This window comes from Solanum verrucosum, unplaced genomic scaffold, assembly GCF_900185275.1.
Source record: "Solanum verrucosum unplaced genomic scaffold, falcon-dt-bn FXZP01000278.1, whole genome shotgun sequence".
NCBI lineage: Eukaryota > Viridiplantae > Streptophyta > Magnoliopsida > Solanales > Solanaceae > Solanum > Solanum verrucosum.
In genome coordinates this window covers 5,470,511-5,488,741 of record NW_026020332.1, presented here as the reverse complement: position 1 = coordinate 5,488,741, position 18,231 = coordinate 5,470,511, and the positions used below count along the sequence as shown (strand labels likewise).

The 18,231-nt window shown below is 32.7% G+C and overlaps 2 pseudogenes; both read left to right on the top strand.

Annotated features, from left to right (window-relative positions):
• The first annotated feature begins 326 nt into the window (after positions 1-326).
• On the top strand, positions 327-2,989 carry LOC125836504 (polygalacturonase-like; annotated as a pseudogene).
• Positions 2,990-12,439: 9,450 nt separating this feature from the next.
• On the top strand, positions 12,440-13,983 carry LOC125836503 (polygalacturonase-like; annotated as a pseudogene).
• The last annotated feature ends 4,248 nt before the right edge of the window (positions 13,984-18,231 follow it).

The window sequence follows — 18,231 nt, the reverse complement described above, 5'->3', positions numbered from 1 at the left end:
TTCCAAAATAGCAACCCCAGAAACTCTAATTACAGAATACTATTACACTATAAAATCCAATCTCCGAAAAAACCTACCTAATCACTGAGGGTAGAGGATTATTTATAGGGAAAGTTGAGGCGATTTTAGGGGGGAAATCCGTTGAAAGAAAAAAAAATTCAAAATCCTTTGAATTTTTTTTTTTTTTTTTTCAAAATCAAACAATGGAAGAGATTTTGAAAATCTTTGAAAATGGGGAAAAGGGACAGCGATGTGATCAATTAGGCTACTAGGTTAGGGTTCTGTAGGGTAGTTGGATGAGATTTTCGGGTTCTCCGCGATTTTCGATGAGGAAGAAGACGCGCGTGAAGATGATGAATGCAGGGGCGGTCGGGTTTGCTGCGTTGTATTGTTACTGGTTTTGTTGGAAAAGGAATTGGGTTTTTGGTGTTGTTATTGGATGGGCTGATTGTATGGAAGGGTTTTAGGCTTGGTATTAAAAAGAAGGGCAAATTACAAAAATCACATACTTTTAAGGCAAAATTACAATTTATCCCTTAAAAGTTTATAATTACAGAAATCCCTCATTTTCGCACATCATATTAGTGTATCAACGCTTATATTATTGTATCTCGCGCATCAGATTAATGTATCAACGCTTATATTATTGTATCTCGCGCATGTATAGCACTTATATAGCTCTGATACATTAATCTGATGCACGAGATACAATAATATAAGCGCTGATACATTAATCTGATGTGCGAGATACAATAATATAAGCGCTGATACATTAATCTGATGCGCGAAAATGAGGGATTTTGAAGATTTGTAAAACTTATAGGGGATAATGGTAATAAGTAAATTAAAATGTGGGATTTCTGTAATTTTTCCTAAAAAGAATTGGGCTCAGATTTGGGTCTGGAAATTGGATGGAAATGGGTTTTGAAAAGTAATTCAAGAATGTGGTCTATTTAACTTAAGAAAATAATCATGTGAATTGCAAATTCGATCAAATTGAGACTATTGGTTGAAATAGGCAAAAATTAAAATAAAATGAATTAATATAATTAATTAACAAGCTTCTTAATCTTAACAAAAATAAAATAATTAATTTAATTGTAAACTAATTAACTCAAAAATATATACTATAAATTAGCTAAACTAATTAACCAAGTATTTAAGTAAAACTAAAATCTTTTTTAGATGATTTTTAAATATTAATAAAATATACTCAATATATACGAAATTATATAAGCTTTACAAAAATGATAAAATTACTTAAAATGACTTGGAAAATATTTTGAATTCTATAAAGTCAATTATTTCAAATAGTTTGGAATTTAAGAAGCTCGATGATTAATTTATATTATGGAGGGTCAAAATTGGGTGTCAACAACAGATATAACTAGTAAGATATTGAGATTAATATTTATATATAGGTAAAAGTAGTAAATTACTATAGCGTTATCGGTTTACCTAATAACCCAATATTAAAAATTAATACCGAACCTATAACCCGATTTTTTTTGGTCATAAAACCATTAAAAAATCGTTAACCCAATAACAATAAATCAATAACATTTTTTCGATTTGGTTTATCGGTTCGGTTTTTGCACACTTCTAATTTGAAATTGAATATGACACAATTTCGTTTGAAAACAATATTGAAACTCGCTTAAGATTGAGCTCGAAAACTTGAATTTACTATAACAAATAAAAGATTTTACTGCAATTATTTAGCGACAATAATATAATTATCGTTATATTATATTTGGTGGCAATAATATAATATAATATAATATAATATAATATAATATTATCCTCCTAATAGTTACATCACGTATGAAGAAAGAAGACGTGGATCATGGGTTACACTTTCCTTTTTATTTTATGTCAAACGATCATGGGTTACAGTTTCCTTTTTGTTTTATGTCGAACAAGCATAACTATCTCTTTTTAATTTTACCTTAAATATTGGTGCAGGCAGACCTTTTACAATTTAAACAATATAATGAGTGGAGTAACGGTACAAAATAGTCAAAAATTTCAAATATTGGTAGACGGATGTCATAACGTGAAGCTACAAGGAATGAAGGTATTAGCTCAAGGAAATAGCAAAAACACTGATGAAATTCATGAAAAATTATTATCAGAAATTAGTATTATTATGAAATCGCAACTTAGTACTGGGGATGATTGTATCTCTATTTTCCCTGGAACTTCTAACTTATGGATTTAAGGCATTGCATGTGGTCCTGGCCATGGAATAAGGTTTGGAACATAAATATTATATTTATTATAAACAAAATCAACTTCTTTCATTTTTATTGATTTATATTTTCAACTAAAATGTATGTCGAAAACTTGATGTTGTTGCAGCATTGGAAGCTTAGGCTGGAAACAACAAGAGTTAGGAGTCCAAAATGTGACAATTAAGACTGTGACTTTCAGTGGAACAACAAATGGTGTGAGAGTCAAAACTTGGGCAATGCCTAGCAATGGCTTTGTTAGAAATATTCTGTTTCAACATATTGTTATGGTTAATGTTAAAAACCCAATTATCATAGATCAAAATTACTGCCCTAATCATGATGTGAGTTGTCCTCAGCAGGTATTAATTGAACAAGTTAATTAATTTATCAATACAATAATAAAAACATTAGATCATGTTCCCTTATCTTAATCTAATTATATTATTCTTTTTTTTTTATAGAGATCGGACATAAAGATAAGTGAGGTAACTTATCAAGATATACATGGAACATCGACAACAAAAATTACAGTGAAACTTGATTGTAGCATAACTAATCCATGTAGCGGCCTAATACTTGAAAATCTGAATCTTAGTTACCAAGATCAGCAAACTGAAGCTTCATGCGTTAATGCCAGAGGAAGAGTTTCTGGTTTACAAAAACCTACCAATTGCCTATTAAAAAATTAGATAAATTAAATTTATTTGTATACTATCACAAGAATTAAATTGAAGTTGTGATTATATTATAAAGAATATTCGATTGTAATCATGTTTCAATTAATGTTAAATAAATATAACATTCATATATTTATGAAAAAACTAGTACCTAATTTGCCAGCTCAGAGTTAAAAAAATGGGACAAATTATTAATTACGATTAACCCAAATTTGGCCATAAACTCTATTTTTCTTAGGGAAAATTGTATAAAATAGCAAACTATTAATTCAAATTAAATGCTATAACCACAGTTTGATTTAATTGTAACCCGTAGCAAACTGTTGTCATTTCGTCTCTCTCCCTGAATTTCTCGCTCGCCACTCTCGTTGGGCAATCTCTCCTCATCTCTCTCACTTTATACAAACACAAATGTATAAAATGTATTTGAGTTTGTATAAAGCGAGAGAAAATTGTGTATATACATATCTTTTCGTTCTCCTCTCTCTCCTCTCAAGATCTCGCTCGCCACTCTCACTCGACTCTCTCACTTTATACAAACACAAATGTATAAATTGTGTTTGTGTTTGTATAAAGCGAGAGAAAATTGTATATACAAATACAAATACATACATTTTCGTCCTATGCACTTATGATTATACAAATACAGATCTTTCCCTACCCAGTTTTCTTTTGTCTCTCTCTTTCTCGCTTTATACAAACACATATTATAAAATTGATTCTTTTGTATATGTATACCGAAATAGATTATATAATTGTTTATTTTATATATGTATAGCGAAATATACATATTAATAGCCATAGCAAAGATAAAGTTTGCTATGGAGCGCAATTATGCAAACTATAGCTATATCATACAAATTTGATTTTTATGTGTGCTATATGTGAAAGTTGCTCTTTTTCTTATCGACCAGCTATTGTCTGGGGAGTATTGTATTTATATAATTAAATAATAAAGTGTGATTTCTCTAACAACGTAAACTTTAAGATAATATAGTAACACACTTTAACATGATATTCATGATATTAAAAACATTTTTAGCCCCGATTTGGGTATTGTTGCCTGAGTTAAAATATCAATTGTTTAACTGGGACTACCTTGATCAAATCTTAGCTCAAGTTGGAACTCCATTGAAGGAGGATATGGCTACTATTGTAAGATCAAGGCCTAATTTAGCCAAGGTAAGAATTGAGGTTGATTTTAATAAAACCATTGCCAAATGCTGTCTGGATTGGCTTGGAAGGAAAAGAGGCTGTCTTGAAAGGTTAAAATAAAAAATTAGAATATGAAGGAGTTCCAGCATTTTGCAAAACCTGTAGGCTACAAGGGCATGATCACACAAAATGTAAAACGGAAGCCAAGAAAAAAGCCAAAGCTTTGGAAGAAAATTAGTTAGAGAAAAGTGATGAAAATAGCAATCAAAACAAGAATGAAATGCAAAATATGCAGAAACAAGTTATGAAAGGTGGGCAGAGGAATAATGGCAAAGGTGGACAAACACCTATGATACAAAATGATGTTCCCAGCACATCAAAAGCTGTCCAAAACAAACAAAAAGATGAGGATGGCGATGGATTTATTCAAGACACCGGGAAGAAGAATAAGAAGGTTGCGAACAAACCAACCAATTGTACTACTGCTCATTCAAATGACCTGAATACTAAGAACAAACAAGTACAAAACAAAGAAATTCATACCAACAAGAAAGAAAAGGTCCAACAAGGTAGTGCCAAGCAAAAACAGTTACAAACAGAACAGGGCACACAATCCCAACAAGTTGAAAAACATCAGCAAGATCAATCAGAAATACGACAACAGAAGGACTTTGAGCAGGGAAATAAGAGTGTGGGTGTTAAGGGCTAGAAAAAGAAAATGTCCCCGGCTGTCTTCCTTAAAAATATGCTTTGGGTAAAATGGAAACCAAAACAAGGCACTACAAAGGAGTCAATTGACAAAACTCAAGGACAAATTGAGAATATAGTTGAACAAGACAACCAACAAGAGCATTGCCAAGATAACATTGAAGTTAACCAGATGGTCGTTGTTGATAACATTACTACCTGTCAAGAGAGTAGTTCCAAAGGAAATTATACTGGACAATACCTTTTAACTGCAGACACTACTTGTTTGCAAAAAATGGAGGGACAATTGTTTGTAGACCTCCGATCAAGAATATTGTTATGACTATCATCTGATGACGAAGATCCTGATAGCTTTCTTGATGCATCGAAAGTGGAAAAAGAACAGTTTGTGGATAGCATTTCTGGAGTGTTTGCCCCTATTCCTAAAGACATCAAAGACCCATTCAATCAGGAACTTGAACAAGTTATCCAACAACAAGGCTTGTCTCCAAGAGGTGACAAACACCACAAAGGTACATAGGCTAAAAGGGAAAGTAATCATGCTGTCATTGAAGCCAAACAAACGGAAAAAATGGTTGTAACACCCCCCAAAAATTCCTTATGATTAAATTTATTATATAGAATATAAAGGGGATGACCTCCAAAGGCGCTACTGATAGACTGATTCAATTAGTCAGATTATATAAAGTTGATTATGTTGCCTTACAGGAAGTCAGGAACCATTCTTGAATAGTAACAAAATTGACAAGTATCGAAGAAGGCTTGGTTTTATCTCTAATTCACACTGTAAAGTCTAGATTTTTTTGGAATTCAAATTTGATTTGTTCTGTGATTTCCAAATCTAGACAACAGATTACTTTACAGGTTTGTATGCAAGGTAGCAGTGATTCTCTCTGAACTACCATAGTTTATGCAAGATCCAAGGCTAATAAGAGGAGCTATTTATGGCAAAAACTCAGGGATTTAGATTCGATCATTGATGGCCCATGGGTCATTGGTGGTGACTTCAACTCCATAATGATGGACGTTGAAGAGAAAAAAAGGGGTATTCCGTTTAGATTAAGTACTTGTATTGATTTTATTAATTGTATGGATGATTGTGGTATGACTGACTCTGGTTTTGTAGGCAATATACACACTTGGTGTAATGGCAGAGGAGGTACAAACAAGATTCATATGAGGCTGGACAGATTCCTTCACAATGAGGAATGGTCTAATAAATTCTCCAACATTAAAGTGGAACACCTCTCCAAACAAGATCTGATCATAATCTATTGTTGGTTAGTTGCTCTAATGATGATCAACAGGTTATCAAATATTTCAGATTTCTCAACTTCTGGACTGATCAAGAGGACTTTCTCCTCAAGGTCAAAACAGTTTGGGAAGATGTAGTGCAAGGTAATCCAATGTGGAGATTGCATAAAAAACTTAAAACATTAGCTACGGAGCTTAGTAAGTGGTCCAGAGAATGTATTGGAGATGTGTTCCAACGAGTTAAAAAGCTAGTACATGAAGTGACAAGTACTTGTGAAACTTCATACCTACTTTTATACGTTGAGGCTGACAGAAAAAATCCCAATAGATCTAAGGCTGAATACATCAGATGGTTGAAAACGGAAGATTCTATTCTCAGACAAAACGCTAGACTCAAATGGGCGACGGATGGAGATTCCAATACCAAGTACTTTCACAGTACTATCAGGGAAAGCTAAAATTTACAAAATCAAGGATAAGCAAGGACAATGGGTCGAAGGAAACCATAAAATCTTTGAGGCTGCCATACAGTATTTCAGTCATATGTTCACTGGACAAACCAAGAATATTAACTTGGATTTTATCAGAGACTGCGATAACCTTATTAATGCAGATGATAATGAAAACGTGAATAAAACCCCCAACAGAAGAAGAAATCAAAATGGCTATAGACCCAAACAGTTGTGTTGGGGCAGACGAATTCAATGGTCATTTCTTTCAGTTTTGTTGGGACATCATCAAGGCTGAAGTAGTATCTTTTGTGATCTCTTTCTTTCAAGGTGCCGAGCTCACTAAATTCTTTACTCATTCATGTTTAACTTTAGTTACTTCTCTTGATTGTTTTTCCAAACTTCGACCTATAAGTCTTAGCAATTTCTCTAATAAGATTTTATCCAAAATTTTAGCTTTGAGACTCAATTGCATTTTGCCGATGATCATTTCGGAAAATCAATCTGGCTTTGTCAAGGGTAGAAAAATTTCTGAGATTATTCTTCTTACTCAAGAGATTATTCATAATATCAGATCTATAACTACTTGTTGCAATGTAGTCATTAAGTTAGACATGTCTAAAGCTTATGATAAACTATCTTGGAACTTTCTAACTTATGTTCTTAGGAAAATAGGCTTTGCTGAGGTTTTTATTGAAATGGTTTACCGAATGCTTGCGAACAATTAATACTCTGTGATCGTTAATGGGACAAGATTTGGTTTCTTTAAATCAACCAGGGGTCTAAAGCAAGGTAATCCTTTATCTCCTGCTTTTTTTATTATTGCCGCTGAGACGCATACTAGAGCCTTGAATTATTTGAATCATAATCATAGGTTCACTAATTTCTCTATGCATAACAAGGGACCACTGATTAATCACCTTAGTTATGCTGATGATATTGTTTTGTTTACTTCTGGCGATAAGTGCTCGATTAAGCTTCTTATGAAACAATTGAATTTGTATCAACAAGCTTCAGGACAAGAGATTAATCAAGAAAAAACTTTCTTTCTTACTCACAGTAAGTAAGACTGATAGATTGCTTAACAGAAGGATCAAAAGGTGGACTGGTTATAAGCAAACATCTTTTCCCTTTAACTATTTAGGTTGTCCTATATATTGTGGTGGGAAAAGAATTTCTTATTTCTCTGATATTTCCAAAAAGATTTTGAACAAGATTGCAGGTTGGCAATTAAGGCAAACTCTTGTCTCCGGGAGGTAAGGCTGTGATTATTAAATATATTCTCCAATCTCAGGCTCTACATACTTTTGCTGCTCTTATGCCTCCTATCACTGTTCTTAAAGAGATTAAAATACAGTTTGCAAATTTCTTCTGGGGTGAAAAAGATGGTAATAATACTTATCACCGGTCTTCTTGGGAGAATATGTGTTTTCATACCAAAGAAGGTGGTCTGGGCTTTAAAAGTCTATTGGATATATGCAACACCTTCTCTTCTAAGAGATGGTGGAGATTGAGGACTGAATTTATAGGCTCATTTTTTAAAAGCTAAATATTGTCAAAGAATTGTAATCATGTTTCGAAGGTTATTGCTTCTAAAGACTCTGCAACCTGGAAGGATCTTCTTCGCATAAGGGACAAAATGGATTACAATATCAATTAGATGATTAATTCTGGCAATATCATGTTTTGGTGGGATAACTGGACACATAAAGGTTCTCTTTATCAATTGGTTAATCCTACTCCGAAGCCCGATAATGTTAATATTAATAATTTCATTATTAATCAGCAATAAGAGTTGGGTGATATCAATGATTTGGTTCCATTGAATACTTTGAGCTTGTTCAATAGTATTCCTATTGGCAATGAGGATAAGGCCATATGGAAATTGAGTATGAGTGGTTTATTCACTTGTTCCACTGCCTTTGAAATTCTTAGAAGTCAAAATGTTGCTCCTCCAATTTTTAACTATATCTGGATGAATGAAATTCCTTTCAAGATCTCTTTTTCTTATGTGGAAGCTTTTGAAAAAGAATCTTCCTCTAGATGCTTCTCTATCCAAATTTAATATTCATAAAGGTCTTTGTTGCATGTCAAGAAACAACTGGCCATGTTTTTGCAGGAAGTGAAATGGCCAAACATACGTGGAACATCATCTCAAGGCCATTGGAACTTAACATACAGTAAATGTTATCATCTGGCAGTGGTGGAGACAGCAACCAAAGAATATCATCCATAAATTTCTATTTCGAGTCACTCCGATGATAGTGTGCTGGAAAATTTGGAAAGCAAGGTGCATTCAAAAATATGAGAATAGAAAAGTTTATGTTTCTAATATATGTTTTCAATCTTTGTTTCAGATTAAGGTGGCCTTGGGGAAAAAATTCAATTTTATAGATTACAACTGGAATTGGAGCAGAGTTTGTCTTATGGCTGAGAACTTCAAAACAATGATAGATCAAATGGATTAAGTCATCAGGAACAACCTGGAAGCTTACTACTGATGGAAGCTACATCAAAAATCAAGAGAAGGCTGGAGTTGGAGGCATTCTTAGAAACAAAATGGGAAGAATGATTATGGCCTTCTCATATCCTACTCAATTTTGCACTAAAAATTATAGTGAAGCTCAAGCTGCATTAATTTGTATTTATTGGTGCTCTAATCAACATTTTGAGGCTTTAGAAGTTGAGTTGGATTCCACGATAGTGGTTCAAATGATCAATGGAATTTGTAAGCCTCATTGGAGAGTTCTAGGTATTATTGATGATGTAACTCTTAATTAATCACTAAAATATAATCGTTAAACATTGTTATAGAGAGGCAAATGAAGTGGCAGATGCTCTAGCAAAATATGTAAACTCAAATTCAAGACCCGAAGATTTTTTTTGCAAGAAGTGGATCTTCCAGAAGTGAATAAAGGTTTTCTTAGGATGAATAAATTAGATTTTCCAACCTTTCTAAGAAGAGCCAAGAAGATTAATACCTGGCAATTTGATCCACCTTGAATACTTTTATTTATATGCATTAACAATTATAGTTTAAATGCATTAATATAGTTGTTTTGTTTTGTTAAGATCTCTGGATCAGAATCTTAACAGGATAGGATTTGTCTTGTCCTAAGATGTAAAAGGAGGTTAGGCTTTATGTCCCCCTCCACTTGGTTGTTAATATCATTAAGTTCGGTTTTAAAAAAAAAGCAAGTCATTAACTCCTCTCAAATTAACTGCATCTTGTGTTCACTTGTTTCAGCTTCTACCTGAAAAATGATTTCAGTTAATAATTGCCAGGAACAACTTAACTTTTTTAATATAAATTTTTTCTCTTGTTATATATAGAAAGGCCAAAGTTGAGAAAATAAATACATGGCATGTCGTTCCTTTCTTTATGTCTCATAAAAGGCATCAACGTGTGTTTGGAACACATAATGAGAGGAGGGAATGTTAAAGAATGACAAAAGTCTCACATTGATAGTTAATGAGATGAGTGACTCCTTATGAGGTTTGAGCAATCCTCCTCCCTTTGAGCTAGCTTTTGAACTGTGAGTTAAGACTAAGATCTAATTGAACATAGTATCAGAGTATGTAGAGGTTCTGAGATCAAATCTTACCATCACCCAAATCAAAAAGAATTTTCCCGTGCTTGGCCCATGAAAAAAATCAGACCCGCACATGAGGGGGCGTGTTGAAAATATTAATAAATAATAAAAAGTGTGCTCTCTTCACGGGGCGTGTTGAGAATATTAATAAATATTAAAAAGTGTGCTCTCAGATGAGATGGTCACACACTTCAAAAAAAAAAAAATTAAGACCGCACTTGAGGAGGCGTGTTGAGAATATTAATAAATAATAAAAAGTGTGCCCTCTAACTAAGCTTTTATATGAGATGACCATTTTGAAAAATGTAAGGAATTCTTTCGCTGTTGTTGATAAAGAAAAAGAGGTTAGTTTTTTACCATTTGCTAATAAAGTAAAAGAAAAAGTGTGATGAAATAGAAGAGATTGAAACTTATGATTTGAAATTTTGATTTTGAAATGTTTGGGTGTTGTCAATTCTTCTTCAAAATTATTAAGTGAAGCTAAATCCTGAATTTGAGCTCATTTGAAGTTGAATTGATACAATTTCGTTCGAAAACATTAATATTGAAACTTGCTTAACAATTGAGCACAAAAATTTGAATTTACTATAACAAATAAAAGATTTTATTGCAATTATATATACATATTCGCAATAATATAATTGTCATTACATTATATTTAATTTATTAGCGACAATAATATATACAATGTCATTATATATTATAATGTCAATAATATATGCAATGAACAAGTTAATTTGTCTATCACCCTTAATCTTCTCCGATTCCAAGAAGAGAGAAAAAAAGAAAAGAAAAGAGAAGATATCAATAAACAGAGAAAATTAAAGCTATGACTGTTAATACTTATTCTATTCTAATTTACGTGACACATTTTGAATTTCGAGATTCAAATAAGTTTATCTTTGACCGTAATTTTTATCTATCTATTAAATATTTTGAATTATCAATTATTGTGACTTATAATATTTTTTACGTAGTGTACAATATATACATTTCATTTTTAAAAAATTTGAAGATTTCATGATCAAACTTTCGATCAAACTTAAATTGTTTGTCTATCGAAAAATGAAATATATCAGATAAATTGGGACAAAGGAGTATTAACTTATCCTCCTAACAGTTACATCACGTTTGCAGAAAGAAGACGTGAAAAAAAGATTATTGCATATTTCCTGCATGCATGCACGTATCCTTGTGTTTTAGGATTCCATGTTTCACATTCACTTTTTTAATTGCACTATTCAAATCCCAGCATCAAACTTTTGAAATTTGATTCTAAATTTGGACATAATTTTTTTAAAATTTTAAATGAAATTTACATATAACTGGAAACTAGGTAAAAACTAAAAAGTATTATAATTCATAATAATTATCAATTCAATAGTTAAACGGTAGATGAAAAAATAGCAGTCATCAAATAAAAGAAAAACTTATTTGATTTTCGAAATTTGAAAGATGTCATGTAAATTAAGACGGATGGAGTACATAAATGTTGTGAATTTGTTGTGTGACTTGACTATTTCAAAGTCGCCTAGGGAGTTAGGACAATCGCCATCTGCAGATATATCTATACTATCTTAAAGTCCACTTGTGTTTGGGTTATGGGTTTTCAACAAGCATGTTATAATTGCTTCTAATTTGTAAATACTTCAACATGTGTTTAATTCAATGCATATTATTAACCTTGTGTGATCTTTCTTAAACTCAACTATAGCTCCCAAATACCTAGCTAGTAACCTATAATTCCCTATAGACTCGCCCTAAATAATCCATATGAGTACCACAAATTCAATAAGCTAGTTCCTTATCCATAAAAAATGTATATAGTCAACTTAGGATAAAAATATTCGAACTTGAAATAGCACCTATATCTACCTAATCAATTTTTGAGTTAGTTCCCAATTCATTTGCAAGCATTTGGCTATCTGGATGTGTCGATATCAATGGTGATTCATTATTTAGAATTATATTAATTTCATGCATAAGTAATGTTATTTTGCCAAATATTGGACATTAGTAAATTGGACAAGTTTTAATTTTGGAGTAAATGGGAAGAGGAAGGTATGCAAAACGTTATTTTTCAATGTTTATAACACAACTAGCTAGGGTGCCAACCATTGCCTAGTCCATGTGATTGCATATTGTATCTGAAGTCTCATTTTTCCAAATCCCCAACATGACCAAATATGAATGAAAATTAACCAAACCTTCACTGAAATCTAAAATTAATTAGCAACAACTTGAATTCACTCACCCTATAAATATCCCTCTAAACTACTTCAATTCCTCATCACCTCCATTTATTATAATTTGATAAGTCTTTTGAACCCTTCAAAAAGCTTTGTACTTACCAATTTCACCTTAGCAAAATGAGTCCCTTAGCAATTTTCTTCCTCTTCTTATTCAACTCATCATTAGCAGCTAATACCAATATTTACAATGTCCAAAATTATGGAGCAAAATCCGATGGAAAAACGGATTCATCAAAAGCCTTTTTGAGTGCATGGTCAGCAGCCTGTGCTTCTAATACACCTGCCACTATTAATGTGCCAATTGGAAAATATTTAATTCACAATGCAAACTTCAATGGACAAACATGCAAGAGCAAGGCTATTACTATACGCATTGATGGGACTCTCTTAGCTCCCTCTGATTATAATGTCATTGGCAATGACGAAAATTGGATAAAATTTGAAAAAGTCAATGGCATTTCCATCTATGGTGGAACCTTTGATGGTCAAGGTGCTGCTCTTTGGGCTTGCAAGAAATCCAACAGCAAGAATTGCCCTGATGGGACTACGGTTCGTTCCATAAAAAATATTTTTCGGTGTTTGAGATGATGAATAAAAACTATATTCCAAAAACAACATGCATACCCACAACACTTTCCTTTTTGTTTTATGTCAAGCAAGCACAACTATCTCTTTTTAATTTTACCTTAAATTTTGATGCAGGCATTGACTTTTTATAACTCAAACAACATTATAATGAGTGGAGTAACCGTTCAAAATAGTCAAAAGTTTCAAATATTAGTAGACGGATGTCATAATGTGAAGCTACAAGGAATGAAGGTATTAGCTCAAGGAAATAGTCCCAACACTGATGGAATTCATGTAAAATTATCATCAGGAGTTAGTATTATGAAATCACAAATTGGTACTGGAGATGATTGTATCTCTATTGGGCCTGGAACTTCTAACTTATGGATTGAAGGCATTGCATGTGGCCCTGGCCATGGAATAAGGTTTGGAACATCAAATTTATATTTATTAAAACAAGATCACTTTAATTTCTTTCATTTTTATTGATTTATCTTTTCAACTAAAATGTATGTCGAAAACTTGATGTTGTTGCAGCATTGGAAGCTTAGGCTGGAAACAACAAGAGTTAGGAGTCCAAAATGTGACAGTAAAAACTGTGACTTTCAGTGGAACAACAAATGGTGTGAGAGTGAAAACTTGGGCAAGGCCTAGCAGTGGCTTTGTTAGAAACATTCTCTTTCAACATATTGTTATGGTTAATGTTAAAAACCCAATCCTCATAGATCAAAATTACTGTCCTAATCATGAAAGTTGTCCTCATCAGGTATTGATTAAACAAGTTACTTTTTTTTATTAGAATAATGATAACATTAGATCATGTTCCCTAACCTTAATCTAATTGTATTGTTCGTTTTCCTTTTTAGGGCTCGGGTATAAAGATAAGTGATGTAACATATCAAGACATACGTGGAACATCGGCTACAAAGATTGCAGTGAAACTTGATTGTAGCATAACTAATCCATGTAGCGGCATAATACTTGAAGATCTGAATCTTAGTTATCAAAATCAGCAGACTGAAGCTTCATGTGTTAATGCCAGAGGAAGAGTTTCTGGTTTACAAAAACCTAACAATTGCCTATAGAAAAATTAGATAAATTAAATTTGTTTGTATTATTGAAGTTGTGATTACATTATAAAAAACATTCGATTGTAATGTTCAAAATTCAATATGTCCATCATGTATCAATTAATGTTAAATGAATTAATTAATATCATATTCCTCTTTTAATTATAAAATCTACCAAATTAATTTGGCCATAAACTCTATTTTTCATATCGATCAGCTATTGCCTAGGGAGGAATATATAACTCATTTGGGCACAACGTTATAAACATGATTTTCTATCTACTTGTTGTTGGGTTTAGCAAGCTGTGAATGGGAAATAAAAAGAGAAAATGGAAAGTGGAAGAACCAATGAAAGTGGGGGAACCAATTTTGGAGGGAAAATGAAAAATCATTGCAAAAGTGCAAATGAAAGGTCATTTTTACCATATTGGTAGAAGAAAGGAAATTGTTGTCCTTATATTAGGAAACACTTCCTTTAGTTCTTAAAGGGTTAAGAAGAAGGTGCCCTCTCGCGCCGTCGTCGTCGTCGCTCGCTCGGTCTCGACTTTGGAATTGATTGATAATGTTTTTGGACAAAAATTATTTAATCAATCTTGTTAAATCATTTCCTTTCTCTTATAAATTAATTTAGAATGTTAATTAAATAACAGAATTAATTTGGCGCAGCTGAATGTATTTGAAATTCACGTGTAACGGTAATTCTTCCGAAAAGTCGTTACTTTTCCCAAACGGTAATCCTTCCGAAAAGTCGTTACTTTTCCCAAAGGACACAATGTTCTGGAAAAAATGGGTCTGAACAGATTTTTCTGAACAGACGCGTTCCTTGCTGCAAATGGCTATAAATAAGAGGTCTTTTTCGTTTTTCTAACACTGAAAATATTTTCCTCTCTGCATACATATTCTTACATAAATAAAATTGTCGATCGACTGAGTTTGTGTGTGCTCTTGTTGCTGTTCTTGCGTTTGCTGAAGTTATTGAAGTTTGAGGTACCGCTACTTCTTTAGCAGGTTAATCCGTTTTATCTTGGGAGGAATTAATCTGCAACCTCGGGTACAGTGAGGGGATTAAATTTCTTAAGGAAACACGGTGGTTTCTGTGGACTCGGATTAAAAATCATTCTGTCTATTTCATCTTTTTTCTGTTTCTGTATTTTTGACTAACCTGAATACAGGAGATAGCAATCTTAAGAAATTTAATAGTTTCTGTATTTGAGGTTTCTGGAGATTAAAACCTTTATGGTTTTCTACTCTGTTTGAATTTTTAAAATTCATTCGGTTAACGATTAAAAGAACATAAAAACTTTATCGTTAAATCAGAAACAGTGTGTGTAAGGATTTATTCTTTACTGGTAGTATTTCACATATTAAATTGTCTGTCATTTGTGACAGAAAAACTCTTAATTAATCACAAAAATATAACAGTTAAACATTATTGTAGAGAGGCAAATGAAGTGGCAGATGCTCTAGCAAAATATGTCAACTCAAATTCAAGACCCAAAGATTTTTTTTTGCAAGAAGTGGATCTTCCAGAAGTGAATAAAGGTTTTCTTAGGATGAATAAATTGGATTTTCCAACCTTTCTAAGAAGAGCCAAGAAGATTAATACCTGGCAATTTGATCCACCTTGAATATTTTTATTTATATGCATTAACAATTGTAGTTTAAATGCATTAATATAGTTGTTTTGTTTTGTTAAGATCTCTGGATCAGAATCTTAACAGGATAGGATTTGTCTTGTCCTAAGATGTAAAAGGAGGTTAGGCTTTATGTCCCCCTCCATTTGGTTGTTAATATCATTAAGTTCGGTTTTAAAAAAAAACAAGTCATTAACTCCTCTCAAATTAACTGCATCTTGTGTTCACTTGTTTCAGCTTCTACCTGAAAAATGATTTCAATTAATAATTGCCAGGAACAACTTAACTTTTTTAATATAAATTTTTTCTCTTGTTATATATAGAAAGGCCAAAGTTGAGAAAATAAATACATGGCATGTCGTTCCTTTCTTTATGTCTCATAAAAGGCATCAACGTGTGTTTGGAACACATAATGAGAGGAGGGAATGTTAAAGAATGACAAAAGTCTCACATTGATAGTTAATGAGATGAGTGAACTCCTTATGAGGTTTGAGCAATCCTCCTCCCTTTGAGCTAGCTTTTAAACTGTGAGTTAAGCCTAAGATCTAATTGAACATAGTATCAGAGCATGTAGAGGTTCTGAGATCAAATCTTACCATCACCCAAATCAAAAAGAATTTTCTCGTGCTTGGCCCATGAAAAAAATCAGACCCACACATGAGGGGGCGTGTTGAAAATATTAATAAATAATAAAAAGTGTGCTCTCGCGCCGTCGTCGTCGTCGCTCGCTCGACCTCGGCTTTGGAATTGATTGATAATGTTTTTGGACAAAAATTATTTAATCAATCTTGTTAAATCATTTCCTTTCTCTTATAAATTAATTCAGAATGTTAATTAAATAACAGAATTAATTTGGCGCAACTGAATTTATTTGAAATTCACGTGTAACGGTAATCCTTCTGAAAAGTCGTTACTTTTCCCAAACGGTAATCCTTCCGAAAAGTCGTTACTTTTCCCAAAGGACACAATGTTCTGGAAAAAATGGGTCTGAACAGATTTTTCTGAACAGACGCGTTCCTTGCTGCAAATGGCTAGAAATAAGAGGTATTTTTCATTTTTCTAACACTGAAAAAATCTTCCTCTCTGCATACATATTCTTACATAAATAAAATTGTCGATCGACTGAGTCTGTGTGTGCTCTTGTTGCTGTTCTTGCGTTTGCTGAAGTTATTAAAGTTTGAGGTACCGCTACTTCTTTAACAGGTTAATCCATTTTATCTTGGGAGGAACTAATCTGCAACCTCGGGTACAGTGAGGGGATTAAATTTCTTAAGGAAACACGGTGGTTTCTGTGGACTCGGATTAAAAATCATTCTGTCTATTTCATCTTTTTTCTGTTTCTGTATTTTTGACTAACCTGAATACCGGAGATAACACTTGTCATCTCAAATTAACCGCATCTTAATTTATAAACATATTTCAACTTCTACTTAAAAATTAATAATTTCTAGGAGCAAATTCAATTTTTTTTAATATAAATTTATCTTTTGTTACAAAAAGACCGATGTTGAGAAAAATACGTATGGCATGGTTCCTTCCTATATATCTCATAAAGGCATGAACATTAACGTGTGTTCAAAACCACATAACTAATGAGAGAGAAAATAATTACAGGTTTTGAAAATGAGTAATGTTAAAGAATGTTTTTTCTTTGTTGTTGTTGTTGATAAAAAAGGTTTTTTTTTTTTTTACCATTTCGAAAAGTATAAATAGAAATGTAGGATGAAATAGAAGTGATTTGAAAACTTTTTGAATTTGAAATATTTGACCTTTGTCAATTCAAAATTATTTAGTAAAGCTAAATCCTGAGTATGAGCTCATTTGAAGTTGAATTGATACTAAACTTGTTAATTGGGCTAGTCCATCTGGTTTCAGCCTATTAAGACCGTAAGGGCCCACCTCCGGTAAGGTTCGGACCGGAAGCCACCCATATATTAGTAGGATGGGCCGATTCGGATTCACCCACAGGCCGGTAAGACCAACCAGGTAAGATGGTAGGCGGCCTATCGGTGTACCACCCCGGTAATAAAAAAAAATTATCCTCTTAACAGTTGCATATTTCTTGCATGCATGCACGTATCTATTAAAGATGGTATTACATAGTAAGCTGAGGGTCATTATGTAAATAATAGAAGTTAGAGGATTAGATAGAAAATAGTTAATAAAGTAGTTACAAAAGATTTTTTTCCTTCTTTGTATATATATGTATTGATCTTGTTCAGTTATTGATCAATAAAGTTCAATTTGAAATTTAACACTTCTGAATTCTTTTCTCTGTAACTGAGAATATTCCAGAAGCTATCTTCTCCATGATAGCTAACATGGTATCAGAGCACTGATCGATTTTCACAGTAAATAGTTGATCAAATCACTGATTCAACTACACAAGTAACAGGCGAAGCTATGGCGACTGTCGATAATGAGTTGCCAGAAAAGTTAAGCCACAATTATCATTTGTTTCTACACACCATTGACAATTCTGGTGTGTTGCTCAGTTCAATTCAAGTGACTGGAGTCGATAATTTTTCTGTATGGAGTTGAGCATTGAAGATTGCAATTCTAGGTCGTAATAAGTTGGGATTCATCGATGGTTCATGCAAAAAGGAGGCATATGGTCCAAATCTGGTGAATTTATGGG